The sequence below is a fragment of the Fistularia commersonii genome, chromosome 36 (genome assembly GCF_037954325.1).
Source record: "Fistularia commersonii isolate RoL2024-O1a breed Wild chromosome 36, RoL_Fcom_v1.0, whole genome shotgun sequence".
Lineage (NCBI taxonomy): Eukaryota > Metazoa > Chordata > Actinopteri > Syngnathiformes > Fistulariidae > Fistularia > Fistularia commersonii.
The window spans coordinates 4,339,012-4,355,273 of NC_141319.1; positions in this window are offsets into that span (position 1 = coordinate 4,339,012).

Genomic DNA, 16,262 nt, shown 5'->3' on the forward strand with positions numbered 1-16,262 from the left:
TCGAAAACATCGATAGCGAAAACGTCGTGTGTGACGGGAATTCTGAGGCTGAGGAAGACGCTCTAGTGCGCAGGACAAAGATGAAGACAGCGATCAATGACTTTTCCTGGCAGGCTACTGTAATTTCTATTTTTTCTAACCAGACGTGTTCCAGGCACTGTTTGGAAAAAGCATTTACGGATTTAATTAAATGTTAAAATCTTTCTGTGTAAATATCTAATGTAACAAATGGTGGCGTATAGACAAATGCGGCCTATAAATGTATACACGTGTGCTCAGTAGTCCGAAAATTACGGTAAGAGGCATCGTTTATTTTATTTTTGTCCATTCAGGCGCGACTGAGACATTATGGTCTGCGCCGGAAAATGACAAGTCGGACCTAAATGATAAATGACGGGCCTTTAAGTTGTCACCAGCTGTCATCATCTCAGGGTTTCCAGCTTGTTTTGCGATCTGCCAGTAAATCAGAGGGCGAAGACCTGATGCACTCTGGCTAAAACCTGCTCCCAAGTGGAACTTATTCATTATCAAATGTTGACCTTTGCAGCGGCAGCGGAGGAAAAATGTATTTCTTTCATGTCACTTTGACTTTTTCCTGAGAGCTTCTTCACATTTTTATTTAAGCTGAGCCTTCATCTCCAAGATACACACTGCGATCTTGGTTCCCTGTCGCTGAGAGGTCAGCGCTTCAGCTTCACCGCCAGAAGATTTGATTTCGACAGAGACGGGCTTTGTTGTGTGGCGTCTCCACAATCTCCATCATCTAGGTTGCTCTCCCCTGGGTTGAATGAGAGCGTGAAAGTGTTTCCATATGACGTGTCAATGGGAGAGTGTATGGTTCAGCATCTCTATATGTGGCTCTGTGATTGGCTGGGATAGGCTCCAGCGACCCCATGTGACCCTTCGTGCAGGAGAAGCGCTGTAGAGAATGAATCGACGAATGAGTCTTCTCGAAAGATGAGACCAAAATTCTAAAACTAGCGAAAGAGGGATGTGACTACAAGCAATCTTCCCTCTAAACTGCACAACACTGCTCGCACACTCTCAACGCACGAGAAAACCTATCCAGCACAGTTAGCGCACTGAAAATGAATTAGACATACAGTATAACTTTATTTTTCTGTATTATTTTGCTGTATAACTGTATGAGTGACAGGTGTCCGGCCAATCATATGATCCGATGGAATTACGCTACGCAGCCAATCACAGCAGTGACAGTACTTGAGCACGTGCTTTGCCCATACACGCTATATAAGAATAACACCAGTGTGGCGGAGTTAAAAGACGCTAATGCTAACATGCTAACCCCTTATCATAGCGAAACAAGTGGGAGGCGAATGTGATCCGTCCGCTCACCAAACCAAAGTAAAAAAGAAATGCGGTTCTTTTAAGTTGGAACGGCTGTGGGAGAATGTGCGAATAGAAGAACGAGCGGTGAAACCGGGTGTTTTCTTTTTCCAGTCATAAAGCGCTGCTCTGCAAAACATGCAGCGAAGAAAGTAGTAAGACAGTTTTCTGATGGAAAAATATGGACTAAATGGAAGCTATGATCCCAGGTGTGATACTGGTGCGTGGCCACGGCGTGCACGTCTAATGCTTCTCACAGTGGTCCAGAGATTGTCTGTATGCCCAGACATTTGAAAAATTAGAGGGAACATAGACTACAAGTCAGAATTACCCTTAACATGTGTGTGGGACGCAGGGGTGCTTTCAGCAAAATAACACACCAGATGGGGGAGAGGGGCCGCACCCCACCTGACTCACCCTTCTGAATTCTAAAAGCCACGTGCAAACCATTAATTTTTAGTGCTTTGTCAATATCGCCCAGCCCGACCTTGATCCGGTCTCGGGGACCGAAATGCTTTTCGCGTTTTGATGGACGACCCGCCGAGGGCTTTTCAAAATCTGCTGAGATAAGACCGCATGAATCACCGGCTCCGCCACTCTGCTCGGCCCGCCGAGGCCAAATCATAGGCCACAAAGTCTTGTTAATTTTATCTTATTTTTTTTTCTGAGAGCCCCTACACACACACACACACACACACACACACAGAGGCACACACATAGCATTCCTTTTCAAAAAATTCTCATAGATGTGTGACAGCGCAGCAGCAGAGTTCTGCAGGCCCCTGCAGCCTCCGGCCCGTGACTGACCTCAGCCCAGAACGGGAACTTCTCTTACCAGGCGTCGCAGGGGCTGGAATGAAAAGCAAGGAGAGGAGTGGTGTATTTTAGAAACAATTTAAACGCTCGAGCAGAAAAGCCCCTTTAGGTCAGCTGGATTCGGTCTCGTTGGACTCTCTGATATATATATACTCTTTTTCTTTTAGAGGCACCTTAAAGTTTCCCCTTTATGAAACATTGCATCTCCACTACTTTTCTCCCTGCATCCATATTTTTGCTCCTCGAGCTCAGCTGCGACTATCCGTCGCTGATCGTCAATAAATTTCAATCATTAAGTCGTTCATTCATTCATTATCGATGTTAAAAGTGAGAGCAAGAAATGCTTGTAACTAATCTTTACTTAGAAAGCTACTGTGCTATTTTTAGTGCTCAGTACAATGAAGTATCAAGAGAATGCCGTAAGCATGCTAAGCTAATCCCTTTCTGTCCTGTGTTACTTATTTTCTGCTCAGTTCATATGCTGAGGATGAAAAGTCTCTCATACCATGCCACCTCCTGTGGTAGCTTAGCATGCGTATACATAGCATGTTAGCATAGCATAAAAATGTACCTCCTATGCTGAGAACAGATCTGTTTACTTCCTTCCTTCCTTCCTAAACCATTTATCCGAGCTAATGCCTTTCTACTTAATGCCAAATACATCTAAATTCAAGAAAATACTATCCTTTGCGAATGCAAAGCTAATTCATTTTCCTGTCTTGTTTATTTTCTGCCAAGCTCTCAAGCTGTTTTTTTGATCCGCAAGCCAAAGGTGGATGAAACGTTATAGATGCTATACTACCCTTTGCGTTATCTTAGCATTAGTATGCATAGCATGTTAGAATAGTGTATTATGCTACTTTCTATGCTTTCCTATGCAGCTCTGGTCACTGTCTTCCTTCCTTCCTTCCTATCTTCCTGCCTGCCTACCTATCTAAACCATCAATCCTGGCTTACTTATTTCTACTGAATGCTACACACATCCATATTCAAGAAAATTCTATCCTGTAAAAATGCTAAGCTAATCCGCTGATTTCTTCCTTCCTTCCTCCTATGCTGGTTTATAACCTGCAATGAGAAGTCGAATGAAAAATTACAGATGCTAAGCTATCTCCCGTGATAGCTTAGCATTAGTGCGCATAGCATGAAGCCAAGTGTGTTATGCTACCTCCTACGCTGAGACCGGGTATGTTTACTATAAATTCCGGACTATAGAGCGCACCTATATATATGTGTACCTACTAATTTTTAATAGAAAAAAAGAAATTGTACATAAATAAGTCGAAATTGTCTATAAGTGAAACATGAGATATTAACACAGCAAGATGTAACAGGAAAGATCTTTTCGAAAACTTTACACTAAATAAACAACTGTAACGTCTACAATTATCGGTAAATAACCCATATGCTTTTTCCAGAACAGATGCCGAATTTGCATGCAGCAGCTCTATTTCCTTCTTCGACAGTCAGACCGATCGCTTTCGACTCGAAAGCAGCATCGAATGCATTTCTGCGCTTCTTTTTCACGATGGGCGTTTGCGCAAAAAGCGCAAAATGACTGAACCGAAGAACGATCGTAAATGCGAGCGGGTTTGCCGAAGCGGTTTCGTTTGTCCACTGTGACGGCGTCGGCGGAAGGAAGCTTCTGTAATTACCCTATAAAAATACAGAAATTAGCTGCATCGTTGTATAAGTGGCAGTTCTCAATGCGTGTGAAAAAAATAGCAGGTTCTATGCTGGAATTTACGGTATTTTAGGTTATTTTAGGTCATTTTAGGTCACATCTTGTCATGTGTGAATGTAGCTAGCATATACATTTCATACATTCTCCAGCAGAATGTATGAAAATTCACTTTCCCCGGGAAGTAATTGGTCGAGGCCCCGGGCTGCCTCGGCTCTTCATCAACACTTTGGCCGAATCATGAAACAATAGCGTCTTCTTTTGGAAACTTCAACTTTGACGAGCTGCTGCGATGCTGTTTCTTATAAAAATGCGTGTGGGCTGCTCTGGTCAGGGGCGCTGGACCTGTACCCGACGACCGGGAGATGTTCTTTTTTAGGACGGACAGAAAACTAGCGTATGAAATAAAAAATAAACCTCACCCGCTCCGGGCTCCCTGCACACAGAAAATACAGAGAAACGGCACAGAAAAAGGGAAGGAGTGTGAATTATTTGCTTTGCTTATCATGTTTCTGATCAAACTTGCCGACCAGCAGAGCTGAAAATGTGCCGGCAGACTTTATTCTTCCCACTTGAATTTTTATTCTCAGTTCGGATGAAATCCTCTGCAGACTTCCTTTTTTTTTCCCTCCTCCCGTCCCCTCATTATTTCACCGAAAAGCTGTTCAGTGATAAAATGCAAATGAATATGGAAATGATTTGATTGAAATAAACAACAACAGTCGTACGCCGCTTTTCCTTTCGACGGGCTCAAAAAACCCGGGCGATCTGTGTCGCCGGCCCAGATTTTGCCATATGGGCAGCCTGGCCCTGTGCCCGGGGCCCCTGGAGTCAAAAGAAGCCTTCTGTGATTGGAGGAAAAACACGCTGTTATTTATAAGACTTCCTGGGATTGGACGGGAAAATCAACCCGTTTGCCGTCTATCGGGGTAAAAGAACTGAGACGCGTGAGTTTTTATAAGAACTGGCAAATCGTTATTTGGTGGAGGAGGGCTGGAGAAGGGAAAGATGACAGAGCGAAAAGAAATGAGCGAGAAAAAAACTCAAGATTGTTTAAAAAGATGAGAGGGAGTTTTTGTGAGGGAGTTTGATGCCGCGGATGCTGACAGGAGGCTCCTTTCTTTGACGCCCCGAGTTTAAACTCAGGTATCAAAATACAGAACGGGATTTTTAAAGAGTGGTGAACAAAAAGGTAAGAAATGAGAACATCTAAAGGTTACAGCCCCAGAGGGAGCTATCAGACTTAGCCAGGAGATTCCTTCAAATGTCTTTTTAAATGGATCACGTCCAAGGGGACGGGACTCTTTGCTCCTTCGGGCTGAAATCCTCCCAGTCCTGCAGAGGCGGGTGGACTACGCCGCTCCTCAGCTCACCAGGGAGTGCTCATCCTGAGGACAGGTGGTCACCGGTTGAATTCAAGGTCCGGGTTATCGATAACGTCTGGGACAGGACTTCATCGCGGGTTGGGCGGCCGTCCCTCCAATCAGACGATTGGTTCTCCAAGTGTCCTTGGAGTGTCCGAGACACCGAACCCCGAGTTGCTCCCTCTGGTCTGGCTTGCATGCCAACTCCACCACCATAGGGATGGTCACTGGAGAATTCTTGTTCAGATGGGCACTGGCTCAACAGGGAGCAACCTTTGTCAGGGACGAACAAAAGATCTACGTTTTCGTGCTGGACGACCACCCGCTTCATGATGACCAGGCAGAGGCAAAGATCGACACCGTGGTAACCAGGAGTACAACTGAGGGTAAAGATGAAACGGGCATACAAGTGCTGCACCACGGGAGTTCAACCTTTAAGCGCGAGCAGGTAAACCAGGTCAATCCACACCAGGTTGGGAATCTGTGAGGACCTCTGGCCTGAATGACGGTGTGGAGCCGTTCCAATTCCGTGGTTAACTTTTGTGCCTGAAACAAGAGGCACTAAAAAAAAACGCGAGGGGAAGATTGATGCGATCGGAATGTGAAAGTCCGCCCTTGTGGCAGGAGGCAATGTTGCCGGGGGAAGCGGCTCAATAGTTCACCATCAAGGCGGAGCCCGAGGCGGACTCCGCGCCGGCGCTCCCACACCGACCAGGGGTGAAGAGTGAATGGAAACTGAGCAGCTGTCTCGGGTCGAAGGCGAGGTTGGGCCGCGCCCCGCCCCTTTGCCGATTCTATCGCCCGCTGAGTCTTTGCAAGGACGATTATCTAGCAGAATAGCCGGGGCGATAAAAGCCCGCGGTGGAGGAGGAGGTGTCGTCGTCGTCGTTCCCTTCAATATCATCCGCCGGCCCACGGAGGGAAGACATGCGGAGGCAGACAAACAACGCAAAAACACTCACAAAACCCCCGAACCGTGACGGGTCCTGATTCTTCCTTCATCACCATTTGTGTTTATGAAGATGTGTGTGTGTGTGTGTCTGCAAGCCGCACATCCGACTCCACATTGCTGTTATTTGCCGACATGAAACCCGAGGGAAACGCAGGCTTACTCGATTTTTGTTCTGGGTAATTGTGCTTCCCCTGTCCGTGTCCGCAGGGCAGCTCCTCCCAATCCTCTCCTCAAAGATGTGACTCAGTCACCGTTCAGAAGATCATCCTTTGAAGGATCTCCGTTGTTGGCGTCCGTTTTTCAGTTGTGTTTGCACAGTTGTGCTTTGCCGTCTTTGAAAGACGATGCAGTTCTGATGTCGGCCTCACTGCAAGAAGGTTCCCGGTTCAATTCCATCTGTTCTCTGCTCTGGCCGCCAGGGTTCTTTCCACAGCTTTGCGATTGACATGTGATTGGTCTTGGTTAAATTCCCCCTCTCACGCAATGCCAGCTGTGCAAATACAGTGTGAATGAATGAATAAATGAATGAATAAATGAATGAATGAATGAATGAATGAAGGTTACTGGCTGCAATGCTACTTTACTGTTGCTTATTGGTTCAAAAATCCCTGAAACGTCTTGAATTGAAAAATATTCACTTCTGATGAACGACTGGGCTTTGATTTTGTTGGAGACAAAAGGGGAAATAAATGAAAAAATAAATATATATATATATCTATAGATAAAAGTAATAATAAATATAATCTATCTATCTATCTATCTATCTATCTATCTATCTATCTATCTATCTATCTATCTATCTATCTATCTGTGTATATATATATATACACAACTCAAAAACTAAACTGCAAAAACTAAAAGACCAGTGGAAAATTATCAGTTTGATTGTGCTGCCTCCGGGTATTTGTTTATATATTTATGATTTTCATGTTCGAGTATTTGGCATTTGGGAGTTATGCTGCGTTATGTAAGTTTATGAAGTAAAACAAAAATGTCTATTTTACTCAAAGTTATGCCTATAAACAGCAAAGTTAGAGAAACTGATGATTGCATAATAATCGCTTACTCTCTCTCTCTCTCTCTCTCTCTCTCTCTATATATATATATATATATATATGATATAAATAATAATAATGATCAGATATTTTAATACTATATAAACTATATATAAAATTACATACTGTATATCACTTTAAATTATGGACAGTATCTGTACATCTGACTTGTATCTGTGTATCTGCATGTGTGTGTTGCGCATGTGCGCGCGCACACACAAACACACACACACACACACACACCCACACACACACACACACACACACACACACACCACACCAGATCAGAGGTCTATCCCGAGGATACTGTCAGTGATTCAAAGGAAATGATTAGTGGGAACGAGGATAAAACATCTCCAGACAATAATAAACGGATGCAGAGACTGAAGCTGGTCACACGGGGAGGCACTTTCATCCGGCGCGGGAACCGATGGACTGTCCACAGGCCAAAACCCAAATTTGAACAAATTAGTACCATCTGGGTGGATAAATCATAGCTGCGGTATCCTCGCCGCTATACTTCTGCAGATTAAATTTTGATAAGACGGACCTCGCCGAAAGGCGGCTTATCAACGGTATTCCATCGGCTTGCAAAAATATTTGTACTTGTAGTGCAAACAGTACTTTGGTACTCCGAAGCAGCAGAATAATAATCATTGATCATATCTGATACGCTTAATTAAATATGAAATACCAAAAATGATAGCAAATACCTATCAATAGGTGGGCGGATGGAGTGATAGACGGCATGAAAACATGCTATGCATGCTAATGCTATAAGCAGTAGCATCCTATTTGTGACTTTACATTGTCCTGAAATCGATCTATGGATAGATGGATAGATGGATAGATAGATAGATAGATGGATAGATGGATAGATAGATAGATAGATAGATAGATAGATAGATAGATAGATAGATAGATAGATAGATAGATAGATAGATATTGAGCGTTTTTCTGCATTTTTGACAGCAACAACAACAACAGATAGAGGCAATTTGAAGTAAAGACTGGGGTATATAAGTATTTATACTCTGCTTCTACTCTGTACAGAGTATTAATCTTCCTTTTACCTCCACTAGATGCCACTGAAGCTCCACATTATCCTCCCAATGTGCTCCTCCCTGTGTCTGAGGATGCAGTGAATTATTGAGCTCTCGAATCCAGAATCCCACAAACACCGGCGGAAACACGAGTATCTCAACAGTCGACAGTCAGTCACTCGGTAGCGTTATCTGCCCTCATGGCCGGAGGGCAGCGGAGCCGAGTCAACAACTGCAACTCGTAGGAAACATCCACAGACCCGTGATGCAATCGGATGCAGAAAAGCCTGACGTTCTCTGGTTGTGGAGGTCGTCTGCGGCCCGGCGCCCGCCGGCCTCGTTGTTATACAACGATACGACTTTGACACCGAGGCTTGTCTCATCGCTTCCAAATAATTCCCCTTTTTTTCACGGGTGTTCATTTCGCACCTTTCCCCCGAGGATTGCAGTCTCGCTCATTCCGACGTAGCTTTTCGAAACAATCCCCAAAGTGAGGCCGAATTCCTTTTTTTTTTTTTTTTTTCATCCACCAGCGTTTCGTTTCCCATTAACAATTTACAGAGGAGTGTAAAGAGGCTATTTGTAATCAGTCACGCAATTGTGCTGGTCAGCCGTTTATTGGACAAAACATTATTAATCTTTAGCTGTCAAAACCTATGGATTTCTCGCGGAATGTAATAGCAGTCGCCCGAGCGCTTCTTTTGGAAAAGGTTACCGCTCTTTATGGGATGCGGCGAGTTGCTGAACTTTAATCCAAGCCCTCGAAAACATTTCATGGTATTGTTTATTTTATGAATTAAACATTTCCCGTTTTGGCGTGTGTGCAAAATGATAATCCGGATGGGTATTTAGGAAGAAAAAGGCAGAGGAAAAGTTACGGCTGCCAAGAGAGCGTAGACACGGCAGACTCTCACATTAAAAAAACACTTGTCCGATTCATTTGCAAGTAGCGTGAAATCACATGTATCGGGATGCCGCATACGTACACCTGCTACTACATTAGCATTGTATTTATTTACATGTGAACAGTGGTTAACACCTAGCAGTTCTCACAGTCCAAGAACGTGACATGGGTTCATTGAAGATGGAAAAGAGCGAGTGACGCACGCTATACTAAGATATTTATCTATGTCCTGACAGAATGCTAAGTTAATCAATGTTTCACATTGTTTTTTACCCTCTGAGCTCTCACATTGGTTAATGGGTCAAAGAAGGATGAAAAGTTACTAATGCCTCACTATGTCCTATGGTACCTTAGCATTAGCATGCATAGCATCTTATGCTACCGCCCACAGTAAGACTGGTCTGTTTACTTTGGTTTGTCACATCTATCTATCTATCTATCTATCTATCTATCTATCTATCTATCTATCTATCTATCTATCTATCTATCTATCTATCTATCTATCTATCTATCTATCTATCTATCTATCTATCTATCTATCTATCTATCTATCTATCTATCTATCCATCCATCCATCCATCCATCCATCCATCCATCCATCCATCCATCCATCCATCCATCCATCCATCTATCTAAGACTCTACTGAGCATGTGCGTGAAAAATTTCATCGCCCAAGTTCATGACAAGTGAAACGCCCCCCTGCTGCGGCCATGACCCCCCCCCCAAACTTTGTTAAAAGGTTCATTCGAGAAGGTCCTGAACTAATAATCTGCAATTTAGTGATTTTTCTCACTAAACCTACAGCCTTGATTTTATCCAGGCATTGAGGAGTGCATTGGTGAGAAAGTGGCGTCACAGACCTGCAGGTCGACAGCCCTACGCGAAAATGTCCACGATCTCCTAACCAAGGCCGCAATAAGTCAAAATCCATTTATGTGAGGCTTGAGTGAAAAAACTGGTGGCTGTAGGTTGAAATTTCTTTAAAAAAAAAAAAAATTCAAATATCACCTTTGGTTTACTGCAGTCCATTGTTGCGGTTTGCATTTTACAAATAATAATATGAGGAGGAGATTCTCCATCATTTCTCTGATAACAGCAGGTCCTGCAGTGGAACCAGGGGTTCAGTCCGTATCCTGGGGGGGAACATCAGCTTTTTCCTCCAATCGATACGGCAATGGGCCGGCACGGCGGCGCAATGGTTAGCGCTTCTGCCTCGCAGCAAGAAGCTCCATGTGACTGAGAGAGCGAGTGGTTGTATCGACCCATATGATGCCTGAATGAATGAGTGAATTGTCGTATGTCTCTATGTGGCATGTGAATGAAAAAGTAACGGTTGTCTTGATATGATGCGTGAATGAGAGGGTGAGTGGTTGTATGTTTCTATGTGAGCATGAATGAATGACTGAATGGTTGTATGTCTCAGTGATGCATTAATGAAAGTGAATGGTTGAATCTCTCTATATGATGTGTGAATGAGTGAATCATTGTTTTCATGATGCGTGAATGACACAGTGAATGGTTGTATGTCTCTATATGATGCGTGAATCAATGAGTGAATGGTTGTATGCCACTCTGTTATGCATAAATAAGAGAGTAAATGGTTGTATGTCTCTATGTGATGTGTGAATGAGTGAATACTTGTATTCATATGACCCATGAATGATAGCGATGCATGATGATGCATGAATGAATGAATGAGTGAATGATGTATGTCTCTGTGGCATGTGAATGGTTGTGTCGCTCTATGAGCGTGAATGAATGAGTGAAGGTTGTATCTTTATATGATGTGTAAATGAATGATTACTTGTATTCATATGTCATGTGAATGACAGGGTGAATGGTTGGATGTCTATATGATGTGTGAATGAATGAGTGAATGTCTAATGTCTCTATATGACGTGTGAATGAGTGAATATTTGTATTCATTTGACATGTGAATGACAGAATGAATGGTTTTATGTCTTTATATGATGCATAAATGAATGCCTCTCTATGCGGCGGTGCCGCCTCTCGCCCAATCACGGCTGGGTTAGGCTCCGCCCCCCTCGCGACCACGACTGTAGGATAAGCGGTACAGACGAATGTAAACAGCAACAAAATCCTTTCTCCCAATTTCTGGATCATTTTTATAATCTATTTTCACATTTACTTTAGAAATGAAATTTCATAATAATCAATGTTTTATAAAAAGATTCATTTGCTACAAATAGAATTTGATGACGGTATGCAGTGGGGTGATATTAGTGAAGTTTAAGTTGGGAAAGATAAGATTTTAAATATTAGATTACTTGTTATAACAATAAAATGCAGTCAGATTTACTTTATTAATTATCGGACATTTAGATTTTGTAACCCTCCCGCCCCCACGTCTGGTGGGACGACCACCTCCGCCAGAGCCACGGCGGGAACTTCGCCAAACGCTGTTTGCTGACGGACACGCCTATAAACTCCGTTGTTTCTGGGGCTCTAGAGCTTTCTGCTTACATTTCCCAATGTTCAAGTGTGAAATAAGGCTGCGCCGCTTTTATTACAGGGTTTGTTTACGTTTGTTGTGTCTTATTATCAGAGAATTACGATAAAGGACACTAAATTGGAGAGAAATACAAAAAATAACAGACAAACGCAGGAGCAGTAAGTGCTCCGGCTGCTCACAAACACAACCGGAGGAAGTTATTAAATACTATTACGACTTTGTAAGACTGCACTCATGGGGCAGGGTGGTACGGTGGTTAGCGCTCCAGCCTCACAGCAAGGAGCTCCATGGTTGGATGACCCGTGTTTGCGTGAGGTTCCTCCGGTTCCCCGAGTTCCTCCAAAAACATGCCGGAGGTTCGTTGGAGACCCAAAGATGTGGATGAATGAGTGAATGGTTGCATGTTGAGAGTAAATGGTAAAATGTTTGACGGACTGGCGACCGGCAGGGACTGACTCGTCTGAATGAATGAATGAATGAATGAATGAATGAGTACTGTCCTCCTCCGAGGACGTTTACCATTCCACCTTAACCGTTCCATTGTACTACATCATCATTAAAAAGTTCATTTAAACAAGGGGTACACACACTTTTTCTGCATGCAAGCGATTTATAAAATGTCCACATCAAAAAATCTACCTTCTATAAAAATGCAAAACATAGAGTTATTTTAAACTATATTGAGAATTCTTTCTGTGTGAAATATATGTTGGTGTACCTTGCATAACTGCATGCACAATACAACTTTATTACATTTTTTGTCATGACCTCACTCCACAATGGAATCAGCCAGGAACGTCCGGTCGATGGTAGAACGGTATTTTGACTTAATGATCTTTACGTGGGGAAAAGGTTGACGAACATAAATAAGTGAACAACTGTGATTTTAATTCCTTCACCCTTCCTTTAAGGAAGTCGTAGTTTTTATGAACAGTCCGAAAATGCTGCTGCACACTTCCCTTTTTTTTTTTTTTCGTAACGGCAATGGTAGCCTGGCGCATTTCTAAAATGACATAGTAAAAAAAAAAAAATCGTCCTCCCACTTCTTACTTGGTCCAGCTGCTGCACTTATGTTAATAGCATTTCTAAAGTGTAAAAGAAATAAATTGGAGGATAACCAGTTAGCTTGCGTTAGCACTTTGCACCCATGTGTCAAAAAAGGTCAAACGTCAGACTGGCTTCCCTGTACGTTAATCAAGTGACAAATTTCACAGTGATAGTCTGACGTCTATTTTTTTAATACCATGCGATCCACCCGCGCTATCTTAGCGATCGTGGTAGATCGTGTCCGACGTATTAAACCCTCTGCATTTCCTGGTTGCCAGACTCACTTTAAGGAACGTGACGCATGAGCCGGAGCTCCCAGGGCGAGGAGAGTCAAGCCAACGTAAACACAAACAAACCCGGGCGGGGGCTTTCCGACGGTTTGGAGGAACATAATAATAAATACTGTCCTCGCGGGACGGTCCGTCGCCATCTGTGAGACAAGGGGCTTTTATTGCTTCTCCTACTTCTGGCTGGGTTTTACGCAGTGATCGGAGCGGCGTGGAAAACTCCAAAAGAGACACTGGCGTGCACTTAAATGCGGGGCCGAGGCGGCAGACGCGACGCTGTCGAAGTGGAAGCACGACGCTTGAACGGAGAGGGACCGGGGCGGTCTCTGCGCGCACGTTATTTCAGAGCAAGCGTAAAAAAACACAGGTGTTTTTGTGTATAAATACACATTTTGTGCTCATCAACACCTGGATACGGAATAACTACAGTTCCGGCGGCGTCCTCCGTGCATCCGTTTCATGGCTGCCGACCCTCCGAGGAAACTGCTTGCCATAAAGAAAACTACTCCCAGTACTGCATTCTAAGTCCAAACATAAAAAAATATATAGTTACAGCTTTACTCGTCTGTACTTGGATATTAAAACAGCTTATTATAACTAAATAAACAGCTGCCACGCTGTTCTGGTCTCGCTTTTATTTATTTATTCTCGCTTAAATGCCTCTATTTGGTCTGCAAATGAGGGAGTGAATGTGTCATTATATGACATGCGAATGTGTGTCCAGCCTTCATGCAACCCTAAGTGAATGCATGAATGTATGAAGGAATAATCAAAGAAAAATACAGATTGAAACAGTTCACACCTCATGAGGGTCTACCATCCTTGTTGGTATCCGATGTGCTTCACCCTCTCATCATCATGTATTCACACACCCCTGCTCCCAGCCTTGCAGCTGAGCTGTCAATCAACAAAAAGGTAATTCTGGATCTACACGCTGGTCACACTGACCCCACAAGCGTGAAATAAGGAATTTGATATTCAACCTTGTCTATAGGTTTGTTGTCCATACCATGTTTTCCGTCTATATTGTTTTGCTCTGTTTGTCTAATTCTTCCCCCCATGTCGATATTACATATTGCACGCTGAAACCTTTGGATTCATTTCCATATTTGTATGTGAGAAAGTATCGGCTTCTAGGGTCTGGTCTTGAAAAATGGTGAAGATAATGTTATTATGCTAATATGACATGATAACAAGGAGAATCGATCACATGATCATTGCCTTTAAAAATGGAGCCACAATAACATGTTTGTTACTCATATTTCTGTTAAGCATCCGAGGAAGAGCCGATGTTCACGTGAGAAAACCCTCTTTTTGTACAACATGTAGAATGAATGATCTTTACTTTTCGAGCACTTTTGGTGTGCAGAGCCGAGCAGCAGATGTGCGTGTTTTTTCACTTTTTCTAATCAACAAAAGAAACCTGATTTTTCAAGTATATATCACCGCTTGAACTCCACCTCCACCGTGAAACACACGGCTGGCGATTTAATCTAATTGTGATCGCTCCGGGGGTCACCTGACCTTCTCCTCCGGGGTTGGATGAGATAAACTCCCGCCTCCCGGAAACCCTGACAGCCAAAAAAACAAACATCTCTAGTTTATTTGGTCGGAAAACAACTTAGTTTGATTCACCGGCTCGAATCATTTATCACAGAAGTGCATTTTGTCTAAAGTAGATATTTTTCCACTCGCTTTTCCCTTTTTGATTCATTGCTAAATCGTTATGTTCAGGGAGGTGCCGATCCGCGCTTCTTGGCCCCCGGTGTGATCCAAGTCATTTCATCTGGAGCGCCTGCCAACGCCGCTCCCCGTTTACGATACTCGACGCGACGCGTTTAGGAAAATAAACCGCGCTCGGGTTTTTTCCGCTCGCGTCGCAAACATTAAGGGTGGTCGTTTGGATGCCGCCGTGGTTTGAATTTCGAAATACCTGCACGTTTTGCAAACTTTCAAGGCATCTGGGACGATTTACGGACGAATCACATGTCCGTCCATTACGTCCTAGATCTGTCTGTATATAATCACGCAACAGTAGCAACGGCACTGACAACTATCGATCTATATACATATATATAAACAGTGGACCCTCACTTTTCTTCGTTCCGAAACCCCCGGCGAAAAAGTGAATTTCCGTGAAGTCGAGATGTGATCTTATTTGATAATATTTACAGATATATTAACCATCACTCAACCCTTTACAAACCTCTCGTAAACTGTTCTCAACTCACCGTCGACTTTCTTTGTTTCCCACGCTCTTATACAGCACACTAATCATTTTTGGATAATTGTAACATATAATAAACATTGAAATACAATACAAAATATAAAGTAAATGAGTAAAAATCAGATTAAATGTAAAGTACCATAATTTCCCGACAATAAGCCGCGACTTTTTTCACGTAAGCACAATGCCGCTAATATATGGACTTTTTTGGGTGGGGGACGCTAACAAGCCCCATGCCGCTAAATCGTTTATCCTCGTCACATTGGACCGATGAAATGACCGGGAAATTCTGAGTCCGTTCAACTCCGACACCGACTTTGACGGTTTTAGTGCGCAGGAGGAAGCCCGAGATAGCGACCGGCTAGCCGGTGCGGCTTATATTGAGGTGCGCTTAATAGTCCGGAAATTACAGTAAACAGAAATTACTTATTGAAAGAAATCAAATTTTCTATTTTTAATAAATCATTTTATAGCGTACTCAACATTGAAAATACTTTGCTGCGCCCCAACTTGAATGATGATGAATTTTCTGTGCAGCCGTTATGGCAGTGAATACTGAGATCTTGTATTTTATTTATTTTATAAAATGAATTTCAGTTTAATTTTACGATAGTTTTTACTCCTTTTTTTTCCATCTCAGACTAGAATATGGCTATTTCATCACAAACTTTTTTTTTCCTAAAAAACACTAAAGAACAATTAGTTGCAAGAGCCAAATTACAAAAAAGATCCATGAAGTTGCATATATAAATGTGATACATCAAAAATTGGTATCATAGCACAGCTTTGGTCGCGAAGCACCCTGGCTTCAATTCCGACAAGGGGATCTTTCTGTGTGGAGTTTGCATGTTTCCCCGTGTCTGAGTGGGTTTCCTCCGGATTTCTCTTGGCAGGTTAATTGGAAAAAATTGGGAAAATTGCCCCAAATGAGTGAGTGAATGGTTGTCTGTCTTTATGTAGTAATAATAATAATAATACGTAGGTTTTCTATAGCGCTTTTCATGATACTCAAAGACGCTTCACAAGTAAGAGACAAATGAAACTATATATATATATATATATATA